General features: G+C 46.8%; 1 protein-coding gene across 8 annotated transcripts in view; it reads right to left on the bottom strand.

The window, feature by feature from the left end:
* EGFR (epidermal growth factor receptor) overlaps positions 1–21,994 on the bottom strand; it is a 195,482-nt gene that overhangs the window by 126,559 nt on the left and 46,929 nt on the right. The gene's annotated exons all lie outside the window — the stretch shown is intronic.

Genomic DNA, 21,994 nt, shown 5'->3' on the forward strand with positions numbered 1-21,994 from the left:
TATCTTGACACCTTTCCCGTGCTAACTTTCTGTGAGTCTGTGACTGGCTTCACAATCTCCTTTAGAATAAACAAGAAAACACTGACAGCATGTTCTGAGGAGAGGAAAAGAGCTGGAAGGTTAAAAAGAAAGAAAATCCACGACTCCAAAATGATCTCTTTGCCTGTTCTCTTCCCAGCGACACCAAGGAGTTGTGCACAAACAGCCACTGTTACCCTAGGCTGGTGGGTAACTTGGTGACGGCCTGCTCGCCAAGGGGAGGCTTTGCCCACGGGGAATTTAGAGGCTGCCCCCCACCCCCACCCCGCTCTGCCCCGTGGCCAAGGGCAGGTGCGCTCGGGCACTGCAGCTCGAGTTCACCCACACCCCAGCTTCCTGGGGACCCGGCCTCTGTTGGGGTTCTGCAACACACAGCAAAGAAGAAAGCAGAGCCAGGCTAAATACGTCTGCTTCCTACCAGCAGCAGGAATGACCAGGAAAAAGCTGCATATCCTCTGCCAGCACTGCACTCTCCTCCTGCTACTTGCCGTGGACGAGGACGAGGAAAGAGACCGTCCGCACGATCGAATGTCTGGGGTATGTGCCTCAGGCCCACACTACGTCAAAAAATAGTAACATTGCCTCTGCGGGGCGGAAGTCCACAGTTGATAACCGCCCTGTTAATCATTTCCACTCACTACCTGCAAGAAGCCCCACCAAAAGCATGTTACAAAACGCTTTCTGTTCAAATTGCTTTTGTTTTACGTGAGGAAGAATTCCACCTGAAAAACTGTTTGACATAAACGTGGTAACCATATACTTTTTTTAAAACATCTTTATTGGCATATAATTGCTTTACAATGGTGTGTTAGGTGCTGCTTTACAACAAAGTGAATCAGCTGTACGTATACATATATCCCCATATCCCCTCCCTCTTGCGTCTCCCTCCCACCCTCCCTATCCCACCCCTCTAGGTGGTCACAGAGCACCGAGCTGATCTCCCTGTGCTATGCGGCTGCTCCCCACTAGCTAGCTATTTTACGTTTGGGTAACCACGTACTTTTTTTAAGCATTTAAAGCCCAGGATTGAGCTTTCATGCTTGGCAGCGCACCTTTCGTGGGCATTTTTCTAAGTGTCTGGTGGCTGGGTTTTGGGGAGGTCTTGTCATCGATCACCAGCACCCCAACCACCGGGTCACCCTGAGGTCACAGTGCCACAGGGAGGAATGTCCCCCGTTTGTCCCCACCGTGTCCACGTTGCAGTGACCGGCATTTATTATCAAAACAAAAAGAAACAAGAACTCCTGATTATTACAGCTGTGTAATATGTCTTGAAATAGGGTAGCGTCTTTTCTACAGATGGTGCAGGAGAAAACAGACTTCGGGGGCAAAAGACTGAACGGCGACCTAAAGCTCACACTTTATATTCACAATGGATCAAAGATTTAAGTCCAACATGCAAAACTATGAAACTCTTAGAAGATAACGTAAGAGAAACCCCTCGGGATTTGGACTTCGGTGCGGAATTCTCAGATATGACACCAAAAGCGTGATCCATAAAAAGAAACGCATCACCTGCCCTTCTCTGCTCAGCAGAGACCCTTCTAGGGAGCTGAAAAGACAAGCTACGGACTGAGGGTGAACATTGCAAGCCACATATCTGACAGAGGACTCCTACAGAGAACACAGGAAGAGCTCGCAAAATACACAAACGTTCACTTCCGGCAACGGCCTGTCACTCGGGGCAGGAAAGAGCGAAGAACCCCCACGTGCCGATCTTGTTTTCTCTTCTCCCTTTTGAAACCCAAACTGCACGTACGTACTCGGTACCTGGAGGTGGAGGAGAGGCTGGTGCCCTGTGCTTGTCACCGCCCTCTAGGCCAGACAAGGACGCAGGGCTGCACGAAACGGCAGAGTTCCTGAGCCTTTTTCTTACTCCACGTCTCTGTGGAGGACGCCCAGGTGATGGAGGGGTTGCTCTGGGACCCCGAGGCCGAGTGTCGCCCGCGGCTGCCCACGCCTCCGTCCTTCTGAGCCCCGCACCGTGGGCCCATCACGGCTTCCAGGCTCTCACCGCGTCAGCCGCGCTGGCAGTTCCCTAGTCCGACAGATTCAGCAACTGCAGCCCCCGTGTGGTCCCCAAGCCGACAGGTTGAGATAAACATGTTCTACGGGTGGAAAGACACGTGACGGCGTGTGAGCACGGGTCTCCTCGGGGGGTTGGGACCCGATGAAGGCAGGAGGAGGCTGACGGACTCTCTACACGCTCAGGTACTGTTTGACTTAGCACGATCGGCATAGAGTCTACGTGTTGAGGAAAATAAAGCCAAAGAAAAGTATTTCTCTAAAAGGGCGGCGCCTCCGGAGAAGCGGGGCACCTAAAGTATGGCTGTGAGATGGGACCTTTCTGGCCCTGTCGTGGGCTTTAGGCAGCTGGGCCGGAGTGGAGGGCAGGCCCGCATCCGCCCTCCCACCCTGGTCCCGCAGGGGTCACGCGGGCCCCTCCTTCCCCCCCACCCCGTGCCCCCAGGCAAGGGGACACCCGGGGATTGGAACATGGCGCGGGGAAAGGGTAAACACTCCAGAGTTTCTAGAAAGCCAGGAGGAACATACGAAGCCTCTTCTAGTCTGTTCTCCCGCCCAGGGAGGAAAGGCAAGGCAGGCCCGCTGTGTCCTTTACCCCGAGAGAGGCAGCTAAGGTGCCCGCGCCGCTCCCTCCGTCACCCACGGCATCCTTCCTGGCTCACCACCCATCGCCTTTAACTGGTGAAACACTGCGATCCTGCGAAGCTCTGTGAGCCAGACCAAGCAGAGCCCGAGGGCGTCAGAGCCTGTCCTGCAGCCCCCAGCCCAGGAGAGAACGTCCTGCCTTAGCTGACGGTGCACCCAGAAGAGCACCTCTCCAGGCCTTCTCTTGCAAGAGCATTTCGCTAAATCTGGCACCCGAGAGCCCCTGCGGCCTCACAGGAAAACGGTTTCCGCTCCTGCCCAGGGACCTGGGTTCCCGCTCTGGCCCGTCTCTGGCACTGGCAGACCTGGATCTTTTAGTCTACATGCTGCCCAGCCCGGCTTCCCCTGCGTTGGTTCCTCTCGGGAGTCCACACTTCTGTCATTTAATTACATCACAATCACGCATCATCGATCTAGATATTAGACTAGGAAGTGTGCGGTAGGGTACGTGACACACACATGCTTTTCACTGTTAGAGAAAGAGAAGGAAGCCAAAGTTGTACTTTCCAAGTAAATACCAAGACCGAGATTGGAAAATAAAGCAATCAAATTGTTCGACAGCTTATGCTGTGCAAAAGATTTAGTTATTTACTATTTTAACCACCCAGGAAAATAATTTCACAGTCTTAATGTGATCTTTTACACTGAACTTCTATTCAACGATTATCAAGGAATTTCTATGTGGCCAAGGTCCTGTGCCAGGCACACGGATACGTTTTTAAAAATACCACATCTAGCACAGAATATTAAACTGCCAACTTCCACCTAGCTTTACAAAGAATGAAGATTTGATCCAAATATCTTCTTTGGAATCTTTGAGTCGAAATAACAATCTGTAACTGATCTCACCAAGACACTGAATGACTTAGCAACTCCTCCGTTACTACATGGGTGTTTGTTCAACAACTGTGCAGACACTGGTACCGACACAGATTTTTGTACAATTTTCATTCTGCCTTTACATGTCCTGTGACAGTAGTGAACTCGGTTTTCAAAGAAAGCAGAAAAGGTTCAGGACTTTGGTTGCTAGTCAATTGCCCTCCTTCTCTGTTTTATTCATCACATATTTACTGACATCCTACATGGCAACGCCAATGATGGGGTGGCATTACAAAGGTCCAAAATAAATGAAGCGGTGCTCAGAGCTCCATGGGTGTTATGTTCTAGTAGGGGAGGGACCATACATGCCCAAGGAACTCTTCCTCAAGGGTGAACGAGCTATATCCTTTACAAGTGAAATCACAAAGGAGAAGAAACTATTTCCTTGCAGGGGAGACTGCGGGAAGAAGCAGAGATCAAGCAGTAAACAGGTCTTATTGAGATGAGCTCCGAAAAATTGACATAGATGAAAAAGGTGAACGTGCAATGTGTGCGTGTGCGCGTTTGCTTGGTTGTTTTTGGCTGGTGTGTGTGTGTGAAAATAGGTGAACTAGATGAGAGGAATAAAAAGGAGAATTATTCTCTCGACATTAATTGTGTTCCTAAGTGCAGACCACATAACATACTGGAAATTTCAATCATCAAAGTGAATAAGCATACGGGTTATTGGGATTCTCTCTAACTGAGGCATCCAGCTTTTACTGGGATCCCTGAGTCTTGGTAACAAAACTGTCTTGCAGTACCCCTCAGACTGAAGGAACTTACAGGTCTTTCTTACATTTTACAGATATTTAACATGTGTTATACCATTTTGGTGATTTATTCAACTGTGATGAAAATCACATTTCAATTAGAATTTTAGCTAGCTATGCCACCTGAAAAACTACTGAAGCTCACACAGAGTTTGGACTGTAATACCTTTCAAGCTGATGAAACATCGCTAATAGAATGTCATAATACACCGTAGCAGTACCTTACTTAAATGAGATGTTCTAACCGCAAGCAGCCCATCCATTTCTAGTTAGTAATGGATAACGACTGGGCTGGACAAGTGAACAAGGACAATTAATCGGGCTAAACAGTGTTGACATTTCCAGGTTATTGGAAATTACCGTGCAGTGAGCTCGCCTGTCTTTCTAAAGCCCTGCCCTGCAGAGCTACTCCGTCACGGTCCCACCACTGAAAGCAGCCCCTCTGAGTCAACGGTCTTCTGAGCTCAGCAAATTCTGATCTGGAGAGTCCATTTGCATGGATTTTTGTGCAATCCTATTTACAAACCAACTGAAAAGAAAAAAAAAAAAAAAAAAAAAAAGAGTTCCAATCCCGGAGTACATGGTGTAGCTCAGCGCTTGCCAGCCAAGGCAGCTGCGGTGCACTTGTGATTGGCCCGAGCTCCCCGCCTCGTCTCCCCGCCGCCTCTGGCCCTGCCCTGGGGTGTCCCTGGCAGAGGAGCCCGCGCTTCAGGGAGCCCGTTCGTAAGCGGGTTCAAGAAGATGTGTTCCCAAGATCTGGGAGGGACACGGCTAGGTATCAGCTGCGACGTGAGCGTGACCGAATCGGGGGAAGAATTCAGATTGCCAAATGTGTTCCAAGATACACGGGTTTCCTCTTTGCTTGTGTTATTGTCGTTGCTAAGTCCACTCCCCCGTGAGCACGGTCTGAACACTGTTTCTATTCCAAAAGCCCCGAGACGAGAACTTCTGCCACGGCGCTTACAGCTCAGTTGACAGAAGGACCTCCAGGAGAAGCGCCGAGCGAAAGGAATGTGGCTGTAGGTGCCCAGGAAGCGAGGGCGAGGAAGGCCAGGTCGTCAGAGGTGGTGTCCCGGCCGGTGAAGTTGACACTGGCTCCTTTGAGCTTTGTCTTCACCGTGCCAACCTCGAGCCCGCAGCCTGGAGCTACCCGACCCTGCTCTACTGACCATGCGGCCACTCGGACACCCCTGACCCTCACTCAGTGACCTCCTGATGTTCTGTAAGAGGTTTAAGAGGGTGACAAAGGAACTTCACTAGCATTGTGAAATGTCTTCTTGAGGTTGTTCTTATATCGGTCTTCCATTAACGTTAACTGTTAGAATCTTCACCAAAGTTGTCTAAAATAGACTTCTGAAATGCAATCTCAGGGTTCAAATTCTGATGGAAAGGTGTTGTTGAAATACTCTTCGGAAGACAGCTCTTTATTTGGTCATTGGAATGGTAGGTTAGCTACCTTAAGAAAATATAACCTCGATGTTGACAGCCAACAAGCTTGCTCACTGATTACAAATTTCTTTTGACTTCAATGAATGGGTCAATGCGTAGTCATAGTAGTTTATAACATGAAAATACGCAGTCCTAAATATTAGATATTCTTTAGTAATACTATACATCTGTTGGGCCCCAGGGCAGGCCACCCCAAAACATGCTCAAAGGCATACTCATTAGTTTGAATTAAAGCTCCCTAACAAACAGCTGCTGGAGAAAAGGGATAAAACCCCACACTCGGACCCTCTTCTTTTCCCCCAGAAAGTGGGAGATACGTAATCTCCCATGTGACGGTGTCCTTCCCGTACCAAGAGGACAGAGGGCATACTTAGCACCGGATTTAGGGAAATCAAGGCTAAGAAGGCCGTATAAACAAACTCTGGCCACTTCTTCATGAGGCTGCTGCCCCAAGAACAAGCCCCTTTGTTTGTTAAATCTTCCCAAGTGTTTCTTAGTCGAAAAATGATATTAAAAACAGTCTGCTCTGGTCACTTCGGTGGCCCCATTTCTATGAGACCTTCATGCATATGAATTAAATGGGTTTTTTCCTCCTGTTAATCTGTCTGGTGTCAATTTAATTATTAGAGCAGACTAAGGAACTCAAGAGGGGTAGGGAGAAATTATCCTCTCTCTGATACATCCTAGGTGAGAACATCATGTATTTGGGGAACAGGCAAGAAGATGTTTAAAATAATTAGATATTTTTTTAAAAATCCATATTAGTCTCAAAAATAATTTTGAAAAGACTGAGTGGCCTTTCACACTGAGTGAAAGAATATGTCGATGCTCTACATCTCTAATCATTAGAGAAATGCAAATCAAAACTACAATGAGGGCTTCCCTGGTGGCGCAGTGGTTGAGAATCCGCCTGCCGATGCGGGGGACACGGGTTCGTGCCCCGGTCCGGGAAGATCCCACAATGCCGCGGGGCGGCTGGGCCCGTGAGCCGTGGCCGCTGCGCCTGCGCGTCCGGAGCCTGTGCTCCGCAACGGGAGAGGCCACAACAGTGAGGCCCACATACCACAAAAAAAAAAAAAAAAAAAAAAAAACTACAATGAGGTATCACCTCGCACCGGTCAGAAGGGCCATCATCAAAAATCTACAAACAATAAATGCTGGAGAGGGTGTGGAGAAAAGGGAACCCTCTTGCACTGTTGGTGGGAATGTAAATTGATAGAGCCACTATGGAGAACAGTATGGAGGTTCCTTAAAAAACTAAAAATAAAGCTACCATACGACCCAGCAATCCCACTACTGGGCATATACCCTGAGAAAACCATAATTCAAAAAGAGTCATGTACCACAATGTTCACTGCAGCTCTGTTTACAATAGCCAGGACATGGAAGCAACCTAAATGTCCATCAACAGATGAATGGAGAAAAAAGATGTGGCACATATATACAATGGAATATTACTCAGCCATAAAAAGGAACAAAACTGAGTTATTTGTAGTGAGGTGCATGGACCTAGAGACTGTCATACAGAGTGAAGTAAGTCAGAAAGAGAAAAACAAATACCACATGCTAACACATATATATGGAATCTAAACAAACAAAAAAAAGATTCTAAAGAACCTAGGAGCAGGACAGGAATAAAGACACAGACGTAGAGAATGGACTTGAGGATATGGGGAGGGGGAAGGGTAAGCTGTGACGAAGTGAGAGAGTGGCATGGACATACATACACTACCAAACGTAAAATAGCTAGCTAGTGGGAAGCAGCCGCATAGCACAGGGAGATCAGCTCGGTGCTCTGTGACCACCTAGAGGGGTGGGATAGGGAGGGTGGGAGGGAGACGCAAGAGGGAAGAGATATGGGGATATGTATAGCTGATCCACTTTGTTATAAAGCAGAAACTAACACACCATTGTAAAGCAATTATACGCCAATAAAGATGTTAAAAAAAAAAACAGAATATGTCACTACTTACACTTTCTGTTTCTATTTTATAAACACAAACCAGACAAGGGGAATCAGCTGTAAACCAGGGCTTTAGTTTGATGACATCCTCATAACTTTCAGCTCTGACTGAGACCACCAGGATGTAAGTGCAGCAAGGTATTAAAGTCATGAAGTAATTGGTTGGCCAGGAGGAGACTCCAAATGGGATCTCACGTGAACACACGACAGAAGTTTTTCTGTGGATCTGGATGGGGACTCATGGTCAAAACAGATATTCTGAAACATTGTCAGCATGCTTCAGAGCAAGTGGGCAGTGCAGGGAGCCATCCTCTTGGTTCCCTCTTGGGGTTAATAGTGAGCATCTTAGACTGAGTCAGGACCCTTCAGGAGGAGCAGAGCCGGTGCCCCTGGAGGACCGGCAGGAAACCAGTGAGAGAGCACATGCCAGGGACTGCTGGCCACGCCCAGTGCCGCAGGAGCCCCGCCCACACCCAGTGGCTCCACCCACTTGCCTCTCCCGGTCAGGGCAAGGGTATGGCTTACACTCACTCTCGCTCAGAAAGAGCTAGTTTAACTCAATCTAAGACATGATTTTTTCGATTCTCAAGGGGACAAGATGCAAACAGTATTTTAACCATAATCTGCCTAAAAGTTATTCCTTGTGGAAGATACACATCCCAGTAAGTACACAGCCTTCAAAGAAAAATATGTTAGTATCGCTTGACTAAGTGAGAGTAGACAACATATTTGCCTTTTAAAAAGCATTTCGGCCACCCCACGCCAGGGTGGTGGGATTTTTTAGTTCAGTCCCCAGGGACTGAACCCGGGCCTTCGGCAGTGACATCACAGAGTCCTAACCACTGGACCGCCAGGGCCACCCCGAACCCCGTTTTTTTAAAAATGAAGCTGATAACATCTTAAGAGGTGGGGAAAACCAAATCTGATGTAGGTGTGCCTGTCTCTCTAATTAACAGAGATGTGGTTCAGATGATTCTAGAAAGTATTCTAATTTCTGCTCCTTGGTTTCCCCGTGGGAAAAATGGGACGAAGTGGATATAAACGCTCTTAACGGCAACTAAGAGCCCATAATGTTATGTAAATTCAAAACTGAGTTCGCACTTGAACATTATGGAGTAATACACATTTCGGGTCCCCGTAGGCCACATACAAAGTGTGAGCTGCACTCAGAGTCGCAGTGGGGAGTTTGGGGTGATACACAGCTATGCGTCGCTGTGGCATCTCCACTGCACACCCCTTCCGTCGGCGGTACGCGCCTCACCCACTCACTGTGCCGAAGTTTTCCAGTGAGTATTTGATTTTATTCTCGCAAAAAATCCCAGTAGGAAGGCACCACACTCACAGCTTTCCACAGGCGAGGCAGCAGGCTGAGTGGGAGAGCTGGGAGGCTGCCCAGGACTGAAATCAGCCCTTCACGGATCCCGGACTCTCTGAACCGAGGGAATCACTTCAGTTTTTGGAAAAATCATAGATAATTAAGTGGTTAGATGACAGAAGAAAGGCTGACGGGTTGGGAGGAAAACGATGACAATATGATCAGGGAGTGAGCGAAAGTGACCACACAGAGCAAAGCCTGAGTGCTTATGTACAAGGAGTGAGACGTTAACAGGAGAAATTTTAGTCTGACTCTTGGGGAACTTTCCAGATGGTGAATTAAACTGAACTGTAGCCATGTACCTGAAAAATGTAATGAAAGTCCTAGGTATATGACATTTGAGAAGCTGGCAAATTCACAAGAAAACAGGTTCACTTGGAGATGTCAGGTGACTCCTGACATCTTTTCACCTGTTCCGTCATCTTTCAAGGACCTCCTTAAGGAGACAAAACAGCACATTGTGGAAAGCATTTATCAGTATTTATCTAAACGCATCCAAGCAATTTGACTACGGTGCATCCATGAGTCATAAAAAGGCTGAACAACCGTTCCTGGTCCTGTTAGTGGAAACAATTAAGGGGTAAATGTGCTGACAGGAAGCTGTCCTTATGTAGTTGGTGCCTTTGCATAGAAGAGTCACTTCCTTAAAAAGGGAAACCAGGGCTTCCCTGGTGGCGCAGTGGTTGAGAGTCCGCCTGCCGATGCAGGGGACGCGGGTTCGTGCCCCGGTCTGGGAGGATCCCACGTGCCGCGGAGCGGCTGGGCCCGTGAGCCATGGCCGCTGGGCCTGCGCGTCCGGAGCCTGTGCTCCGCAGCGGGAGAGGCCACAGCAGTGAGAGACCCGCGTACCGCAAAAAAAAAAAAGGGAAACCAGCACCACTAACAACAGTGGTCGACACGCCACGTGCCGGGCTGCACGTGCTGAAGTCTGTGCAAAGCTCCCTGAGGAAGTCACTCCCAAATTGCTTTGCTAGTAATAGCGATGGAACCTGGACTGATGTTCTGGAAAGTAACAGTTAAGCAGGCACCGGAACTTTATAAAGCATGCCCATTTCCCTTCCCTGGAGGTCACGTACAAAGGGAGAGTTGCACTCAACGTCGTGGTCGAGGAGGCGCTGGCGCTGGTGCATACCTGGCGGAATCCCTACTGTGGGGACAGCGCTAATCCCGGCGCTGGTTGCAGGAGTCGTTCAGCTTTCTCTGCACTGTTTTCTCTGTGTTCCTTTCTGGCCCAGTCCAAGAGAAGAGTGTGCTGCAATACTGGCTCTATTCTGTTTATGTTGCTAAGTTACAGAATATTTTGCCTTGCCTTTCCCGGAAAACCAGGCCAATTGTCTCTCAAGAGATAAGCTACATTCTGGAACATCTCCGTACGTGTGACCTGAATGTGCCATGAGTGTATCTGTAAGATAAATTTTGTGTTTGCTTTCTCTTTCAACTACAATTTGGAGAGAATCCTGTGATTCTATGCTGATATGAAATGCAGACTGCAAACATACTAGTACTTAAGCAGAAATATATCTCTTTAGAGTTCTTGTGAGCTACACGTGAGCGCACACAGACACGCACACACAGGCACATGGGTAAGAGTGGTTAGAAGGGAAGGAGGGTCACAGTCTGAAAGAGACGAAGAGACCCAGGAAGCCACGGAACTGCCAGGACTCTGCCAACACACATGGGTGGCTTGTGAGGAGACAGCCATCGGGCCCTGGTTTAACGGACACCCTCAGGCTGTCCGGTTTCAATTCTCCTTTCAAACAAAACATTCAGAGAGAGCTTTTCATCTATTTCTTGAAGATTCTGAAGTTTTAAAAATAGGCAAAACACAATTATAAGTAACAGAAGCAAAAGGAAGTATATATTCAAAACAACTGTTTCTTTCCTCTTGTCCACAAAAGCCTTAACCCCAAAACATACAAAGTCAATTTTGGAAACTGTGTTTTTTGTGTTTTTTTTGCGATATGCGGGCCTCTCACTGCCGTGGCGTCTCCCGTTGCGGGGCACAGGCTCCGGACGCGCAGGCTCAGCGGCTACGGCTCGCGGGCCCAGACGCTCCGCGGGGCACGTGGGATCTTCCCGGACCGGGGCACGAACCCACGTCCCCTGCATCGGCGGGCGGACTCTCAACCGCTGCGCCACCAGGGAAGCCCGGAAACTGCACCTTTTATAGGTTCTCCACTGTAGCACACACTAGTGGCGGGGGGACGGGGACAGCCTCTTCACCTCCTGCTTGGGAACAGGACACAAGCCTCCGGATTCCCTCCTGCTCCTTCCTGGCCACGCGGGAAGCTGCCTACACAGCGTTTGCGCTGCTTCGATGGTCAGCGTCAGGGGATGCTTCTGGATCTCACAGCACAGGCCGAGGCACAGACGGGATGACAGGCCCGGCATCTACCTCTGGGGCCCGTCTCCACTTTGCCTCCTGCTTGAACTCGGCACAGACCTCACCTGCTCCAGGCGACCGAAACATCCAGCGGGATGTGTACACCCACGTTGCCATGGAATAAAGCAAAACTTTATAAAGCTGGGATTAAATAGGATTCTTCTGGGACGAAAGCCCAGCAGCTCTGTTCGTTCCTTTTTCTTTTCTCCACTTCCTTGCCCTTCCGTGGGACTGGCGTGGGGCCTGAACGTTTGTTTATTTGCTTCTAAAATCAGCACTCGCTGTGACTTACGACATAAACTGGGAGACTGGAGGATCATTTGCCAACGACCATCTGCACAGGCCTCAACTCTCTCATCTGTAAAAGCGGAGCATTGAACTGGAGACTGAAAAGTCCTGTTCTAACGCCAGCACCTCATCATTTTTTAAAACGCTGTTGCCGGGACTTCCCTGGTGGTCCAGTGGTTAAGATGCCCTGCTCCCAATGCAGGGGGTCTGCGGTTAGATCCCTGGTCCGGGAACTAAGACCCCACATACCGCTACTAAGCCCACGCGCCACGACTACTGAGCCCACGTGCTCTAGACCCTGTGTGCCACAACTACAGAAACGCACGCACCACGACTAGAGAAGCCTGCGTGCCGCAACAAAGAGCCCATGAGGCCAAGATAAATAAATAAATAAAATTTTAAAAAATAAATAAATGAAATACTTTTGCCACTTTCTTGCATGTGAGTATGTGTGACATTATGTATTCAAATCCCAGAACTCTAAATGGAAATTAGGTAAGAAGTTCAAACTTTGGTTCTCTTCCCACTCCAGTTATGGCGGTCCTTTCCCAAATGGGTAAGTTTGCTATATTTCAAGCAGTGGAGGTTTTGCTGAGGCAGGAAAGTTGGTGATTCTTACGATCACCTAGATGAGAATAAGTCAGTCAGTGATATTAGGGGACTCAGAAGAGCACAAATTCAGGGATCAAAACCTATGCCTCTCCGACCAGAAATAAAAGAAGGTGCTCTGCATTGAAAAGGTGGGGAAAACTGGAGCTTCCTTACTCAAAAAAGAAGACGTAGTGTATCCCCTTTCGTTCTTCTTACATGCAGCCTGGGACAGGGGACAAATGTCACATTCAGAGAAAGGTGGGATAAGGCATGTAGCCTTTTTCTCCTTTTAAAATAATTTTAAGAACCTATTTTTCTAAATATATTTGTGTCCTGTCTGTGCTTTTCAAGCATGATATCTGAAAAATAATGCAGCCTGTGTTGCTCTCTATTAGCACTAAAGAAAAGCTCAGGTAATATCTCCGTTTGGTACATGATGTATTTCTGGAAACTCTTCTGAAAGTAGACTATCTGAGACTTAAGCAACAAGATTGTGTGTGTATGTGTGTGTGTGTGTGTGTGTGTGTGTCGGGGGGGGTTGGTGGGGAGAGAAAGAGAGAGAGAGAGAATGCGTATTTGTGTGCGTAATAGAACCCCTGTGATTAGTGCAGGTAGCAGGTAGAGTTTGGGGCACATGCCCTGTAAGGATTTTCTCCTCCAACACTAGGGAAGTCTTTTTAGGCATCTTCCTGGGTTCAGTGCATCTACCCGACCCCACTGTCAGGGGTCTAACATTTAAACTCTAGTCAGCAGTGTCACAGGGAGGTGGGAGCTCATCACAGTATTGTGACCCAGAAGGTCTCCAGTCCTTGAGAGGAGGACAAAGTGAGTAGGGCTAGGGAGTGTGGTCTTGGCGGGTAGCGTACCTGCTGGGCTCTGTGGCACCCAGGACTCAGCAAGACCTAGGTCTGATGAGTCTGCTCAGTCTGGCCTGTGGGAACCCCGGGGCGGGGGGGGGGGGGGGAGTCAGGATGGGTGGAGCGAGGGGTTCCTTTAGACCTGGCACCACCCACTGTCTCTTCTTCCGAGGCTGTTTATTATTCGTTCAACAAATACTTATGGGGCGTATATGTGGAGCAGAGCAGAGCCATGACAAGGGCTAAAAGAGGTGATTATAAGTGACTTCATTTTGCAGCCGAACACATGGAACTCCAGGGCCACCAGTGTAAATTTTTCTCTTCACGTGCTCAGCAGTGTCAAGAGCGTCATGTGTCGTAATTATCTGATTTTAGAAGAAATATTAACGGCAGAGCTCTCACTGGTTTCTTTGCCTTTCCTGAAATGAGAACTCCATTTTAAAAATACAGCAAAAATAAGCTTCATACTCATCTCTGTCATCGGTCTGGAACTGAATGTCTCAAAACTGCTTCATAAGTGACTTTAGCCTCACGACCTTTCTCTAAAGAAACAGTAGCAAAAAGAAGTGGCTACTGTTCCCAAAGGGCCCTGGAAGTTCCCTAACAAAGCCAGACCTCTCCTCTCGGAACACATGTCCTAATGCTCTTCCCCTGCTGCCCAGTCGCAGCCCTGCTCATCTGCTCACCTCCATACATTTCTAACACGAGCGTGGAGGTGAGCCTGGCTTTGGTGAGGACTGCCAAGAGGAGAGAATGGTCACCACCCAGGGCAAGTCCCCAGGGAGTGTCCATGTACTTGACCATCACTGTGCCGGGCAATCTTTGCTTTGACCTCGTTCAGTGTCTTACTGCAGACTATCTGTGAGGAAAACCATTGTCTAATCTGGATGTGCTGCTACCAGAAATAACCAGAAACACCATCCCCAAGGAAAGCTGAGGGAGCAGGAAACAAGATAAAAAAGAGAAGGGACCTGACATCGATTCTTTTGAATCTTGTCTTTGTATCCTTCTCTATTTTCAGAAAAAAAAATTTCAATATCGAGCCTGAAGTCTATGAGGACTATATGAGACAGTTCCACTCAAAACTATTAGAACTAATAGATGAAGCCAGCAAGAATGAAGGATACAAGGTTAATATACAGAAATCTGCTGCATTTTTATGCACTAACAATGAAAGAGAAAGTGTAAAAACAAATCTGTTTAAAATAACATCAAAAAATAAAATAAAATACCTAGGAATAAACTTAACCAAGGAGGTGAAAAACGTATACACTAAAAACTACAAACACTGATGAAGGAAACTGAACATGATTCAAAGAAACGGAAATATATCCCATGTTCTTAGATTGAAAGAATCAATATTATTAAAATGGCCATACTACCCAAGGCAATCTACAATTTAATGTTCTCCCTATCAAAATATGCAGGATGTTTTTTCACAGAAATAGAATAAATAACCGTAAAATTTATATAGAACCATAAAAGACCCCAAGTTGCCAAAGCAATCCTGAGAAAAAGAACAAAGCTGGAGGTATAAAGCTCCCAGACCTCAGACTATACTACAAAGCTACAGTAGTCAAAGCAGCATGGTAGTAGCATAAAAACAGACACATAGATCAATGGAACAGAATAGACAGCCCAGAAATAAACCCACACACAACTATGGTCAATTAATCTATGACAAAGGAGGCAAGAATACACAATGGAGAAAAGACAGTCTCTCCAACAAGTAGTGCTTGGAAAACTAGACAGCTACACGTAAAACAGTGGAATTAGAACATTCCTTCATACAAAAATAAACTTAAAATAGTTTAAGGACCTAAATGTAAGAGGTGACACCATAAAAATCCTAGAAGAGAACACAGGCAAAACACTCTTTAACATAAACTGTAGCAATATTTTCTGAGATCAGTCTACCAAGGCACAAAACATTAAAAGCAAAAATAAACAAATGGGACCTCATTAAACTTAAAAACCTTTGCCAGAAAAGGAAACCATCAACAAAACAAAAAGACAACCTATAGAATGGGAGAAAATATTTGCACATGATGTGACTGACAAAGGGCTAGTATCCAAAATTGTACAAACAGCTCATACAATTCAATATCAAAAGGACAATCTAATAAAAATGGGCAGAAGACCTGAATAGATATTTTTCGAAAGAAGACATACTGATGGCCAACAGGCACATGAAAAGATGCTCAACATCGCTAATTATTAGAGAAATGCAAATCAAAACCACAATGAGGTATCACCTCACACCAGTCAGAATGGCTATCATCAAAAAGTCTACAAATAGTAAATGCTGGAGAGACGTGGAGAAAAGGGAACTCTCTTATATTGCTGGTGGGAATGTAAATTGGTACATCCACTATGGAGAACAGTATGGAGGTTCCTTAAAAAAACTAAAAATAGAACTACCATATGATCTAGCAATCCCACTCCTGGGCACATATCCAGAAAAGGCAAAAACTCTAATTTGAAAAGACACATGCACCCCAATGTTCATGGCAGCACTATATACAATAGCCAAGACATGGAAACTACCCAAGTGCCCATCAACAGATGACTGATTTAATACACACACACACACACACACACAATGAAATATTACTTGGCCATAAAAATTCATGAAGTACTGCCATTTGCAGCAACATGGATGGACCTAGAGAATATTATACTCAGTGAAATAAGTCAGACAGAGAAAGACAAATACTATATGATATCACTTACATGTGGAATCTAAAAAATAATACAAATGAATGTATATACAAAACAGAAACAGACTAACAGATACAGAGAACAAACTTATGGTTACGAAAGGGGAGAGGGAGGGATGCACAAATTAGGAGCGTGGTATTAACCGATACAAACTTCTGTACATAAAATAGATAAGCAACAAGGACACACTGTATAGTGCAGGGAATTATACCCATTATCTTGTAAAAACCCATAATGGAATATAATCTGGAAAAAAGTAACTGAATCACTATTCTGTATATCTGAAACTAACAGAATAGTGTAGAGCAACTTTACTTCAATATAAAATTTTAAAGAAAAGAATATATGAGACAGAAAAATGGTGTCGATTGAGGATTTTTGTCTGTGGAAAATTATTATTGTTCTGGTATTTCAAAACAAAACAATGACTGTTCTTTCGACATAGAGGAATAAGGGGTCCTCACGTTAAGTTTTGAACGTCATGGACCAGTAAGTAACCTTTCAGGGACTCATCATTATTTTGCTTGCTTGTTAAGGCATTTATTTGCTTTAGTGTACATTTTCCATTTGGATGCCTTCCTCTAATAAATATAATACTTGGAAATAACTTTCTTGTGGGTTTCATTTCTCTCCTCATTCTTGTCCCTAATTAAACTTGAAAGCATTCTGGATACAACAGCATTTTCCAGCTCCAGCTTTTTAAGTTCTGACCCTCCTCATCGACTCTGATGCCTCAGGACTGTGCTTACCTGGTGCACCCCCTGCGCCAGGCACTGAGTAGGTGCCGAGCGTCCTCACCTCACAGCATCCCGCAGCAGGGCTGCAGGAGAGAGACCCTGAGGGGTACAGGGCCGGCCTAAGATCACGTGGTCAGCGGGCGGCCGGGCCAACTCAATCTCGAGTTGTGGCATTTCAATTCCACGTGAACGTGTTAATTATTCTTAAGTTTCAGAAGGCCTGCGTGAGCGTGAAATCATGTATTTTTTCTCGCTGTATCATTTTCCAAGCTTAGGAATGGCGAGCACATCATTAGTCTTTGCTGGGGTCCACTGCAAAGAAGAGGAACGCGCCACCGACCCCAGGAGCAGCCGGAACAACCTGCCGGGCACAGTTTATCTCTTACCTTCCTAATATCAATCGAAAAATCAGGGCTTCCCTGGTGGCGCAGTGGTTGAGAGTCTGCCTGCCAACGCAGGGGACACGGGTTTGAGCCCTGGTCCGGGAGGATCCCACATGCCGCGGAGCAACTAGGCCTGTGAGCCACAACTACTGAGCCTGCGCGTCCGGAGCCTGTGCTCCGCAACGGGAGAGGCCGCAACAGTGAGAGGCCCGCACACCGCGATGAAGAGTGGCCCCCACTCGCCGCAACTAGAGAAAGCCCTCGCACAGCAACGAAGACTCAACACAGCCAAAAATAAATAAATACATTTTTTAAAGAAAAGAAAAATCAAGGTTTTTTTGACCTGTCCCTTTTTTTTTTGGTGATTCAGCAAACCAAACTTGATGGTGAAAAGAGTTGCTTCCACGCGGTCGTGAAGACAGTCCGCTATCATGCGTTCTAATCGAATCTCCTGCAGAATCTGGGTTCTCTTCCGGCAGAGGCGCGCCAGCCCTCGCCGCGTCCGGGCACCGCCGGGCACCCCCTGCCTCGGCCACCTGCCACCCACCCCCCGCGCCCAGGCTCCAACACCAGAACAGTCTCCGTGTTGAAAAGGGGCTGCGAAAGTCTGAAAATAATGGAGGCATGGCGATAACTCGTTTTCTATCAAATGCCACGATATTTTAACCAGTGTTAACAATCCTGTGATTCTTTGGTTATCAATTCTGTGATTTTCTAAAACTTGGGCTGTAATTCTCCAAAGTCAAACTAGATTACGGTGATTCGCAAATTGTATTTTATATTTCTGAAGGTAAGAACACCACCGAACGAAAAGGAGTCTCTCCAAGTCGAAGGAATGTGTTAAGTTGCAAAAAAAGAGAAGCAAGAAAGGAGCCAGCCTCCACAGGGCGGCTCTCCACACGCTCATGGGGACATTTTAGCACTTTATTCAGATGTCCTGTCTGCACTGAACTTCAGCCATGTGGCCACAGTTAGGAAAACATAGGCTAGAAACGATCTCCAGCTTTTTGGAACAGTTCATCTTTTTCATAATCCATGATAGGAAGAGACTTCCGGAACCCCTCTCCAGAGTTGCGGAGGAATGCGGCAGCAGAGAATAGTTTTGTAATGACAGAGGCTATACGACTCAACTTCATTCTGTAGAAAAATTAGTTCACTTACTCTGTGTCCCCAGCGCCTTCAGCCCTGCCATGAATATCAGCACATGTTAGCAGTGGAGACGGGGGGGGGGGAATCACTGTCCATGTGCCCTGGTTTGATTTGCAGACCTTTCTCCAGCCAGAGTTAACATGTACAACACGATTCATGCGGCCACGATCCCAAGCTATTTCTTGTTCCTTTTGCAACAGGAGCCTTTTAATGAATGCTTTCAAAAATGGGAAACAGCCTGTCCGTTTTTAATGACTTTCCAGCCCTTGCTCTGTATTTTTGACCTTAAAACAGAACTGATCTTTTAAAGGCTACAAGTGTGTTAGTATCACCTAGATACTTCTGGCGAGGAAATTACTCTCCCGGATAATAAATTAGAGGCTTTCGGAAGTGCATTAACTCTTCAGACTCGCTCAGGACAGCTCACTGGCACGGGGAATTTCCACACAGCACATGAGTCATCAGCAAAGGTTACTCCTCATGCACCCTTCTCCTCCCTAGGGAGTTACTTACTTAGAACATCTAAGTATTCATACAGGAAAAGCCCAGAATGCAGCAAGAATCTCCAGGAAGCTAAGGAATTCCAGAATTACATTTCCGAGACAGTAGATGGGAAAATCCTCATCGGGTCCCCCATTTAGTAAGGGTCAAGCAATCTCCAAAAAAGTGTCGACACCTCCCTGATAACTCAGGTTGACCTCTGTAAGCCTTGAGAATGCTCATTCCAATGCTTTTGGATATTTGTAAAACATTTGCTCTAAGCCTCCCGATGTCACCATATTTGGTTTGTGGTGCGGCATGTAGGGGACCCCCTCTGTAGACGATGCCGGGAGACACCAAGCCCCTTGGCCTCTGGCCTGTGTGGGCTGTTTGCTGTCGCACAGATGACCTGCCCACTAGGCTTATGTCTCCTTTTCAGGTCTTTTATTCATTGACTTTTTCTTTGTTCTAGAGGCTGTTAGGAGAAGTTCTAAATCCAGAAGTCAATGAAGGTCAATGAGAAATTCTATTCTCGTGTTGTTAGCAGCCTTTACCTTGCTATATAATCGCTACACTATTTTTTCCTGCTGCTGTCCAACTTTTAAAATCCCTTGTGAAAAAAAAAAGAAATAAATAAAATAAAATCCCTTGTGGTCATGGAAGAGCTTCTGGTTTCTAATTAGGTTTAAATTAGCCATAAAATAAGAGCAAATAGCCACTGAGTGAAAATTTGAAGGATCGAATGAGGGGGGAAAAAGTACATAAACATCAGTGGGATCTCTGTTTGGTTTGCATCTATTTATGTGCTTTTGTCTGTAAAGTGGACCCTGGAACAACCCAGGTTTGAACTGTGCAGGTCCACTTACACACGGGTTTCTGTCAATGGTAAATACTACAGCACCGGACGATCTGCTGTTGGTCAAAGCCATGGATACCGAGGGCCGACTGTAAAGTTACACTCACATTTTCCACCGCGCGGGGGCCGGTGACCCCAACCCCCGTGTTGTTCACAAAAGGGCAAATGGACTCTGAGAACGTGAGGGGCTCTTTCTGGATGTCTGGATTCTAGTAGATTCTCCTAACAAAGCAATACAGGCTGCTCTGTGAAAAATACCCAGTTCTGGATTCTTGAAATTACAACCAACAGACACTACATTACATTATTCTCCATTAAATTGGCTTACTGGTGGAGAAGAATAATCGACACAATTATTACGAATTGGAATTCCTTCTACTTGACAGCCAAACGGGCCTGTGACTAATACACACGACCTACTGTTAAACATTCATTCTGTATCGATAGGTTCGTACGTAAGCCTGCATGCACTTTAAAATTAAACTCTGAATATTAAAGACGCAGTTTGAAGAAATATATTGCTATACATCAAAAACTGATGTTTACTTGTGCTTTGCAGTTTTCCTTTAGGCCAGGAAAGATCATTCTTTTAAAAGGAAAAAAAAAAAAAAATCTCCTATTATGTTTGGGCAAATAAACCCAAAACACCTGGTACAATTTTTCTGGTTTCTTGTGCATCACACGTCATGAAGCGCTGCTGAAACAAGAAGGTTGACGGGAAACTGCCCTTCCATTAGCAGTGACGGACAGTGGTGCTCAGGTGACAAAAATGTACTAAAACCTCTATTTTCCACGTTCGGTTTTCACTCCCCGAGGGCTGCGTGGGGAGGTGAAAGGCAAGGAAAAGAAGAAAAACGTGCAGCACCAAGCGAAGAAGCCCAAGAACTCCCGTGCCGGCTGATTCAGCCTTACTTCCTAGTGGAAGAAGAGAGCAGTTGGAATTTACATCCCCGGACAAGCTGAGAAGCCCCTCCAGTCCTGGGGGCACCGCTCTGCTTCCTCTACGTCACCCTCACGGACAGCGTGTCCCACGAACCCTCCCACCCACTGCTGAGCTCCCCTCGCTGCGCAGACCCGGCCCTTCACAGAGCGCCCACTGCCGGGCTCCCGATGCACTTCTGTTGGCCTCGCTGGTGCCACGTGACGCCCAGACGGTCCCAGGCTGGCCCCGCCTCGGAGTAAAAGCTCTGTGTGCGCGGACGGTAAACTACTTCGGGGGGATCTCATGGGACGAGGACTCTTCCCGTTAAGCGTAGGTTTAGCATTCATGGAAAAACATCTATTTTTTTTTTTGTTCGTTCTATCTCCTCCCCCACGCCTTGTCTTTTCATCTTAAACACACACTGGACCCGTCCACGACTCTACTGCTGTCCAGAGAATTCCACACCTTTCCAACTGCATCGGCCCGTGTGGGTCCGTCTAAATTAGGAACCAAAGTGCAACAAAGCCTGGACCTTAATGACTTCACCAGGGAAGATCAAGGAGGAAAAGCGGGGGAGAGGAGATCTGCCAAAGGCAGAAGAGGCTGGAGATGAGAAGGAGGCGCCTGGAGCAGTTTGATGAGGCCAGTCGTGCTGGCTTCCGGGCACAGATTTCCTAATTCCTCTGATGTTTGAAACTTGACCCCATCTGTTCTTTCCATCTGACCCTGAGCGATGAGAATGGAGATGCAGTGTGGGGTGGAGACGCAGAGCTACCTTGGCAGCAGACAGACAGCTCAGGGCTCGGGCTTGGCTCTGTGGGTTTGGAGTGGTCGCTGCACCTCTCTGTTCCTCGCTGGTGACAGGGCGCCACGATGTTTCCCTTGCAGGCTGAGTTTTAACGCACAGGCTTAAAGCACACCGCCCCGCGTGGGGCAAGCAACCACAGCGTGCTGAGATTCATCTCACCCGAGCAGGAAGGGCTCCGTTAACTGGGTATGGGAAGCACATTTGTCAAGTTCAGAGCACAGCTTTACATGAAGTAGCTCTTCAGGGATGCCACAAGTCAGTGCCTGATTATTTCCAAAGAACTGGGAAGGAAAGAAAGCTTTTGGGAAATGATACTGAATAGTAATAACACTGTATAATACTGTGACGAATACTGAATAATACTCTTTGGCTGCCTATCCAGATGGCACAAAATCAGTAAGAGGAACACCACAAAACTATACTCAGAAACCCATGTACACTTTTCCATGAAAATAAGCAGCGATGAAAGAGAAAATATGATCACTGAAGCAATAGGTATAAATGATCAACAGTCCATTATTGTAACTTGTTTCTAGGGCCATTTCTATGATCTTAAATAAAGGGTTAAGAAAGGGTACCCGGGGGGCGTGGAGTCCTCTTCTCTACAGTTCCTCCCTTTCGTGGCCACCTATTACTCCCACTTTAATCCAGATGCTTTGGAAGCCAGAACTCCTGCCTCTTTCTCACACAGC

Source organism: Kogia breviceps, chromosome 9 (assembly GCF_026419965.1).
Source record: "Kogia breviceps isolate mKogBre1 chromosome 9, mKogBre1 haplotype 1, whole genome shotgun sequence".
NCBI lineage: Eukaryota > Metazoa > Chordata > Mammalia > Artiodactyla > Physeteridae > Kogia > Kogia breviceps.